The sequence below is a fragment of the Haemaphysalis longicornis genome, unplaced genomic scaffold (assembly GCF_048455015.1).
Source record: "Haemaphysalis longicornis isolate Haplotype H1 unplaced genomic scaffold, Haemaphysalis longicornis Haplotype H1 scaffold_7, whole genome shotgun sequence".
In the NCBI taxonomy this organism is placed as follows: Eukaryota; Metazoa; Arthropoda; class Arachnida; order Ixodida; family Ixodidae; genus Haemaphysalis; species Haemaphysalis longicornis.
Genome location: NW_027526422.1, coordinates 70,245,106 through 70,252,911, shown reverse-complemented (window position 1 = coordinate 70,252,911; position 7,806 = coordinate 70,245,106). Strand labels below are relative to the sequence as shown.

General features: G+C 50.9%; 1 long non-coding RNA gene across 1 annotated transcript; it reads left to right on the top strand.

Annotated features, from left to right (window-relative positions):
* Positions 1-2,485: 2,485 nt before the first annotated feature.
* LOC144145898 (uncharacterized) lies at positions 2,486-7,400 on the top strand. Its single transcript, XR_013317629.1, has 3 exons — positions 2,486-2,700; positions 3,311-3,397; positions 6,946-7,400. It is a non-coding gene; the product is annotated as an uncharacterized LOC144145898 (long non-coding RNA).
* The last annotated feature ends 406 nt before the right edge of the window (positions 7,401-7,806 follow it).

Here is a 7,806-nt window from a genome sequence, read left to right as displayed (position 1 = left end):
TTTTAATTAAGCGCCTCACGAGATCAGTACGTGGGGGCATTCGCAGAAACTGCCGTCGATGCGGATTCGACAGTGCTATGGCGGCTCTGCTCTGTGATATCCCTCCGACGGTCACGTGGTCAGCTTTGTTCACAAAATCCACAAAATCCATCGTTTCGCGGCACTCGCTGAAACCGAAACTGCGACTGGCCGCATTGAAAATGCCTCTAATTAAACAACCGTCGCACGCTGAAGCAAATGAGGTTTCTACAGGTTATAAGTAGGTCACTAGCTACTTATCGCAACAAAAAAAACAAGATGCAAAATTTTTGTGTCAGTGCCCCTTTAAATTTGGGTTTCTGGATGAAATCACAAAATAGCCAGGCGATTGGTAGCTTATTTACAGTAAGGATGGGCGAACAGTTTCTGAAAAAGGACTACCTGTTTACTTCGGCAGTGCTTACACGCCGCCGACCAAAGTGTGGGCTGCCGAATACGCCTCCGCGACAGAGGAGCTTGGCGGCTTTCATGCACCCTCTCGCCGAGCAGCGCCCCTTGCGGCCTCTGCGCGCAGTCATCGCCGGCGGAGCCACCCTCTCCCGTAGAGAATGCGTGCGCTCCGCACACTAGCCAGTATATTCCAGGCACTATACCGTGACTATAGTGAACTAGAATGATCTAGTGGCGCGAACGGCGAGGAAGAGGTGTGCTCTTCTGTGTAGAAAACACCAGGTGGCGCTGCTGCGCTCTCTTCGAAAGGCGCCGCCGCGGCAGTCGCTGTACTTCAGGCGATCTGCAGTTGTTGTGGCTGTCGTTGTTCCGATGTTGGGTAGTAATTAACCTTTACAAAAAAAAAAAAGCTACTCGCTTCTGGCATCCCCGTACCTTGCTAGGAACGTTTTATTGCAAATCTGCCCGTTTGAGCGGTAGGGAAACGGCTATAAATCGTGTTGTTTGGTGTCGTCTGCTACCTGCGCAGATGATCGATACGAGCGTACGCGTTCGATGTGCTGCCGGCGGACAACTGGTATGTTTAATTCTTTACGAATGGATTTACTTTTCTTGTATTTACTGTAATAAAGTCCCGGCATGAACCTACTCGTGAATTTGCCTCTACAGAAGCAAATTATACCCAGTATTCACGCGTCCAGTAGCACCCGGCTGATTTTTTCAGCAGCAAAGTTTGCAATGAACAAATTACCTTTAGAGGAAGCTTTCCCCAGGCACTTAGGGCTGAATGCGGCGTTAGCACGTGCAATACATCACTAAACGCCGTAGCCGTCATGGCCCCTTTGCAGGCCGAACTGCTGTCAGCTTCTTGCAGCACACTGTTTGCAACAGCTGGGGAATCTATTTCGCCAAGAACGTTTTGATCGCCGGCAAAATTTTGCCGGCACCAGAGCTTTGAAGGAAGCTTGACTTCTTGAAGATGGCTAATTGTGAAAGCATCCCATTCCACAGAACTTGCGCCTTCATTTGATGAGCCCTGCGGAGAGAGAGAAATCTCGGTGGCTGGCGCACCTCATCTTTTTCGGCTCTTCAGCTTTGTCGCTTCTTGCTGACTGCCGAAACTGGAACTCTTTTTTTTTTTTGCCCGCCTTTTTCTTTGCGGCTTCCGCCTGCATGCTCCGTACAGAATTCGACGCACAGTAGGCAGGATGGTAGGTACAGCACCTGGAGCCAGTGACAGCTTCCCGCGTGCAAGTCGCACTTCACAGCCGTTTATTACGTGGATTTAATCCCGCAATATATATGCACTCGGGCCCAAAGTGGCGCTCACTGACGGCTAAATTTATGGTCAAGAGTTTGTCCAGTCTTCCCCAATTTTGTTCCCACTTTTTGCGCAGTTCATCGTCCATTGGAGCGGCGAACAAAGACGCCTTGGGAGCACCTGGGTAACCACTGTGACAACCCGGAGCAAAGGAATAGGTGTCCGTCCTTCGTTTTGACATCGCGGCTACCCGGCGCCTGTCAAACCTCTATTCGACAGCACTCGCAATAACTATTTTTCTGACGATTAGATACCCCTTGCTTCTGTAGGGGAACATCACGGAAACGTAAAACACGCAGAAAATGAAAGGCCGGCCTCGACCATAAACAGACGGAGAGTCTGCCCGACCGAGCGCCGCCAACGCATCGCACATTCCCTCGTGTCGTCTGCGCCGCTAGCAGACGACACAGCGCTACTTCGTTTGTAGCCTTTGCCCGATGGCTCAAACGGGTCTGATAAGCAACAAAACGTTCCTAGAAAGGTACAGGGACAACAAAAGTGAGCATCTTTCTTCCGTAAAGGTTAATTACTGTACCACACTAAAAAACGGCAGCGGCAATAGCTGGCGAGCGCCCCAAGCAACGGCCCGTTCAACCGCGGTACCGTTTTCGGAGAAGGCGCAGTGGCGCCCCTGGCGGCGGTAGACGCGCTTTGCTTCAGCCGAACGCGGCAGAGCGCTCCCGTTCGCGCCACTGGATCAAGACATTCTAGTTCACTGTACCCGTGACCCTCCATGCCGTGACCCGTCTTTCATGGATTGTTTACTGTGGTGTGCAGTTACACAAGCGCAGTTATTATGATTAATTGGACACCTCGTCGTCTTCGGTTATTTCTGTCGTGTTCGACTTCGCGATGAAGTATTTGAGAACAACTTTGCCACCTGAAGACGGCTAAATTCGTTCGGCGCTTGCCCCTGAACGTCGCTCGCTCTTCTGCTTCGTTTCCTGCAGGTAAGCTGTCTCGACACATTTGCCGCCTTTCTTTTCACTGGATGCCGTTTGTAGCTGTCAGTGCCGCTTTAAGGATTCGTTAACAGGAGCCCGCGTGTGTGAATTGTTTAACTGAACTAGCTAGGTTGAACCTTGAGGGCTCGTCTTTAGAAAGGCGATGTGCGAAAGAACATTGTGGTGCTTGCATTGAGCGCTGAACGCACTGGCGCTCAGTAACGCAGTGGCGCTCAGTAACTCAGTAACGTTTCCCATTCCGCAGCACTACATTGAACAGCTTCAGAGTTCACCACTGCAAACCACGTCTTACGCGTAGTTTATCAGAACACGGGCGGCTACTCCTCTAAACTGTGCTGCGCAGCGTTTACGGCTTCGTTAATCACCGCTGTCATTTGTGCCGTGTTGGGAATGGCGAGGGAGAATCGTTTGCGAGCGAATGTGCGCGCCTCGCAAGCTTCGTTGCGTTTGCGGCGAGCCACCTCACCATGTGTACGGTGCCGCTGTACGCGGACATTGATTTTGGCTGAATATTGTGTTGCCCGAGTTGTAACATTCGTGCACCCAATAATTTCCATTCTTGCCTGCGTGGTAATCATGTGTCATCCTGTTTTAGACCCCTGGACGGTCTGAGCACATCACGTCCCTCCATTCAACCGGACAAGAGCCACAAGCATTGTCAACAGTGTTTGGCCGCCAGAACGTAAGTTTTCAAACACAGTTTTGGTAGCACAGTGGGCTACCATACTTCAATAATGTTCGATCACTTGAATGTACAAGTTCCCTCGTACAAGCCAGGAATTTTTTGGGGGGGGAGGGGGGGGGGTGTGGTCGACCAAAAAATGGGACGGGGAAATATGTAGGCAAGGCATCTTGCGCGTTGTTTTGCAAACGAAGCTTGAAATAACTGACTTTAACATGCGATTTGTGTATGCTCAACACTACCTGTAAAGCCCACCTTAAAGGAGAGCCATGAAGACAAAATACAAGTTGGGTTTATTAGAAAGACTGCTTAGTCCTGATAACAATGATCCCAATATCATCGCAATCTTCGAAAAAATAACGGAGATATTAAGGAAAACGTTTGAAGCAGTCGCGACCCCCTAGCCAATTTCCCGCAACTTATTTATGACGTCACGGAACCTTGTTTGTGCGATTGGCGGCCGTCTAACTGACCTGTCGCGACGGCACATGACTGGACGTCTGTAATCCGGCCTCTAGTTTCATTTGACCGCATCACTTGAACGTTAACGTGCAGTTAAGGCACTGAAAATTGTTTTATTGTGGGCCCGTATGACGTCATTCTTGCTCATAACACGTCACTGTGGCGCAAAATTTGAAAGTTTTTAAATACTTCTTGCTTTTTTTGCGTTAAAAAACATATTTTGCGGCTCTAATGTAGCTGAGTGACATACTGAATCCTAGTTCTTTCAAATTAAACGAAGTGGTATTTTCTCTTCATGGCTCCTTTAAGGAGCTTAGATGGTGATGATAGTGATGATCAGCTAAATTGCTGTTCGCTGGTCTATGGGCAGACTACGGGCGATTCATTTGTCCGCAGAGCAGGTGGTTAGGCGGACCCGCGCTCGTGAGTGTGATCATGAGCGCGCTCGTGAGTGGCGCGCGGACCCCGAAGTTCGTCAGGCGGAAGTGGAGGCCAACACTGAATGTTTACTATCAAGATTCTCGTGTTTTAGAAAAGGGACTATTAAGTTTTCTTGTCAGCTATGAAGTACAGTCGAGCACGATTTGAAGGTTATCGAGCGGCCAAGCGTGCCACCAGCCCACGGTTTCGTTTCGGAACCATGAAAATCGAGATTTCACACTCTTCGCTCCCTTGTTGGCTGTTCCATGATGCAACAATGGCCTGCACGACTGACTTGCCACCCTTTGGGTTTCAAGCTGTACAGGGCCGTCCACGCTAGGTGCGAACACGGCGCAGCGTGACCTTGCTCCGCGGAGCGCCAGCGCACAATCCGCGGCTGCGCATCGAAGCTAAGCGGCGCAGGCGCACAGGGGCTTGGAGGTGGGGCTTCGTGTCGTCTGCTACCGCGGGAGAGCGCCGTGCCTGCTTTGTTGTGAAGCACGCCTAACTGTAGGCTTGCCTGTAGCGTCTAAGCGCGCTGCGACGGCGTTGCGGGAAAGCGCACTTTCCTTACTACGGCGCGTTGTGTAGTTTCTGCGTACGAGAACCCACAGCTTCCGCTTTTCAGTTCCGCGGTGCAGGTTAAATGCAAGTATTGTTGCAAACATTTCAGGACTGGCGGCTTGGTTTGGTTCAATGAGAGACGCTGTATAGAACGGCATCGTATAATTTCGGCCACTAGGATTTATTTAATGCTCACTGGCATTACGCAGAACATAATTGTCTGTGCATTTCGCCTCCGTGGAATTTCGGTCACAGCGGCTGGGTTTCGATCTGCCGAATTTCTTCCAGATGTGTATTGGCTTTTTTCAAACATATGAATATCGCGCATCGTCGAGATGGTTCAAGCAGTCGCCCAGCCAGGAAGTCACGCCCCCAGCACAGTCGTCTACTCTACGGTCAAATCCTGGACCGGTCCCACTCTAGTGTGCTAAATTATAATGCATACGTCATTGGTTGCGCTCCCTACATGGCTAGTTATTTGGAGAAAGCGGCCCCTCCCTTTGTTGCCACCTGTGCGCATCCTCCTTTATGGTAAGACCCGTACTTCCTCGCGACTCCTTGAACCATCTCAACGATGCGCGATATTCATATGTTTGAAAAAAGCCAATACACATCTGGAAGAAATTCGGCAGATCGAAACCCAGCCGCTGTGACCGAAATTCCATGGAGGCGAAATGCACAGACAATTATGTTCTGCGTAATGCCAGTGAGCATTAAATAAATCCTAGTGGCCGAAATTATACGATGCCGTTCTATACAGCGTCTCTCATTGAACCAAACCAAGCCGCCAGTCCTGAAATGTTTGCAACAATACTTGCATTTAACCTGCACCGCGGAACTGAAAAGCGGAAGCTGTGGGTTCTCGTACGCAGAAACTACACAACGCGCCGTAGTAAGGAAAGTGCGCTTTCCCGCAACGCCGTCGCAGCGCGCTTAGACGCTACAGGCAAGCCTACAGTTAGGCGTGCTTCACAGCAAAGCAGGCACGGCGCTCTCCCGCTCTAGCAGACTACACGAAGCCCCGCCTCCAAGCCCCTGTGCGCCTGCGCCGCTTAGCTTCGATGCGCGGCCGTGGATTGTGCGCTGGCGCTCCGCTGAGCGAGGCCACGCTGCGCCGTGTTCGCACCTAGCGTGGACGGCGCTGTACATTCGTTGTTATCAAGCACAGACTTGGACTTGGTTGCCCTTTATCTACACCAATGATAACGAAACTTGCATGGAATATTTGCTAAAGCTGTTGTTCTTCCTTCTTCCTGCTTCGTTTGAAAGAGTAGCTTTCCCGCGACAACCTCCGAATCGCAGTGGACTGTACATGCGGCGCATTCGTATATTATGGTGGTGAAACTAGCAAATGTGCGTCTTCGTCCTTAAGTAATCGCCTTTTGTTATTTTTTGTGCTAGTAGCGCGAGTAGTAAACTTTCGCTAAGCGGAACACCTTATTGCACTGCTGTTGAATGTTGAGCTTGTTGCACGTTTCTTAAATTTCATTATATTTCTATCTGTTAAATCGAAACAGACATGGCTTCAGTAAAACTCCTGTTAAGCAAATACAGAATGCTGATTCTAACCAAGAGGGAGGTCAAGGAAACTGGAATAGTGCCAAAAAAACAAAGCTCCGCATTAGGGAGAATTGTGTAGTTTTGTTGATGTGGAGGAAATACAAGATGGGCAGAGGAATGCTTTTTATGCAGCAGAAATTATGGATCTGCAATAGTCAATGAAATGCGATGTCGGTAGAAAAGTAAACATATCAAGGATTGATAGTTGACTGAACAAAATACAGCGACGTGCTCTGTCATGTGATTATACTTTGTACCAGTGTAAAGACAAGGAATGACACGCTCCCGACAACATGTAAGCCTATATGAGGCTTTTCCTGCTGTTCTGCCATTCCCTGGCCGTGCTGTTCCGCCATTGAAACAGTGGGGCTGTTTCGATTGGCTCGTGGCAGGTTCCCAGCGCTTGTCGGTGTATCCGGCGCGAAATGCAGCCGGGCTGTATATGTTGACAGGTACAGCATCTGGAGCGGGCGCAGGGATCAGACGTTGACATAGCCCTTGTTTTCAGCTTTATATGAGCAAGAATGTCCTTAAAACTGCAGGTTCCGCGCCTGCAGGTGACTTCAGGCGGTTTTTCAGGCTGCTTAAACCGCAGCCCAGCAGTTATCTTCTTGGATGTTCTTTTCCCCGGGGCTTCTCCTCCAAGCCGCAGTAGCGCTGAGGATCTGACCCCGGGTATCCTCAACCGACAAACTCAGCCTCTGATACAAAACTGTACATTTATTTACAGCCCGGCGGGCGACTAAAAAACAGTGCTCAGGCGGAGCTCGAAGACGACGGGCCGAGCTCTCCTGCGCCCGGACCACGTCTCCCGATGTCGTCTCCTTGTCTTCATCTTCCCTCCACCCTGACGCTGGGGGCTAGGGAAGAGGGAAAAGCGAGTCCTTCGTGGGGGTCCAACCCCATGTGGTGGCCATTAGCGCATCCGGTGCGAGCAGGCGTGACCTTCCTCGGGATGCGCGGAGTTTCAAGGCGCCAAGCGACACGTGCGTTCCATTTCTGTGCCGCTCGTCCCGGGGCCCGCGCCAGTTCGTGCGTCGAAGCGCGCGACACCTCCACCGCCACTGTGAAACATACCTTCAGGAATGTTTCACACACGAAACACACACCACACACACATTTGGCCCGTGCACCATCGTTCCTTCAGTTGACGACACAACAATCAGCACGGCCAGTGCCTCTTGACCCTGGCTGCAGGTCACCATGACAAATTAGGCACAATCCTCACATAGCTCATTCAGAGCGAGCGGCCTTTAGAATGCGGTACGCACCGGCCGTCGTCGTCCGAAAACGCCCTTGCCATGCGCCGCACACCCTCACACAACAGTATCAGGGGCTCCTCTCTTCCTCGCTCGGGAAGGGACCACTGCTGGGTCGTCAGCATGCGTTGGAGCCACTCTGCA